General features: G+C 42.8%; 1 protein-coding gene across 3 annotated transcripts in view; it reads right to left on the bottom strand.

Moving 5' to 3' along the window:
- Window positions 1–930, bottom strand: part of LOC106459233 (tetratricopeptide repeat protein 38-like) — a 57,219-nt gene that overhangs the window by 10,853 nt on the left and 45,436 nt on the right. The window lies entirely within an intron of this gene.

The raw sequence follows: 930 nt of genomic DNA, 5'->3' as shown, positions 1-930 counted from the left end.
GTTCATTTTCACCCACTTTCGGAGACAACACTCCTCCTATTTCGACATCACTAGCATCACAATCCAGTATGTATGGCAGTGAGTGATCTGAAAGCTTTAAAAGTGGAGTGAAGGCCAATTTTTCCTTCAATGTCTTGAAAGAATGCTGGAAAGAAACTGTCCATTCAAACTTCTGGCCTTTTTTTGTCAAATCATGTAGTGGAGCAGCTATAGTTGCAAAGTCCTTCACAAACTTCCGGTAATAAGTACAGAGTCCCAAGAAACTTCTAAACTCTCCCACATTGTCTGGTGTTGGCCAGTCATGCACTGCTTTTACCTTATAAGGATCAGTTTGCACACCATTCTCACTTACAATGTGGCCTAAGTAAAGCATCTCTTTCTGGAACAAATGAGATTTCTTGGGATGGAGTTTGAGGTTTGCTGCTTTCAAACGCTTGAATACTTCCTCCAGCTGGGACATTTCCTCATCATAAGTTGTTGCAAATACAATGACATCGTCCAGGTACACTAGGGCTATCCTCCATTGTAGGCCTTCCAATACTCGTTCCATCAGCCTCTCAAATGTTACTGGAGCATTACTGAGCCCGAATGGCATCACTCGGTATAGCCAGAGACCTTGGCCATAACTAAATGCTGTCTTGGGTCTATCCACTTCAGCCATTTTTACTTGATGGAAACCTGACTTTAAGTCCAGAGTTGAAAACCACCTGGCTCCACTTAGGGCATCAAAAGTATCATCAATTCTTGGCAGTGGGTACGAGTCTTTTTCAGTTATACTATTAAGAGCCCTGAAGTCTACACAGCAACATTGAGTCCCATCCTTCTTCTGCACTAACACGACAGGAGCTGACAGCTTAATTAGACCATCCATGACCTTCTATATCTCTTGTCGCTTTGCTGGAGCTATTCTCCTTGGAGGGATCTTTATTA

Source organism: Limulus polyphemus, unplaced genomic scaffold (genome assembly GCF_000517525.1).
Source record: "Limulus polyphemus unplaced genomic scaffold, Limulus_polyphemus-2.1.2 Scaffold579, whole genome shotgun sequence".
Lineage (NCBI taxonomy): Eukaryota > Metazoa > Arthropoda > Merostomata > Xiphosura > Limulidae > Limulus > Limulus polyphemus.
This window is presented reverse-complemented; position numbering and strand designations above follow the sequence as displayed.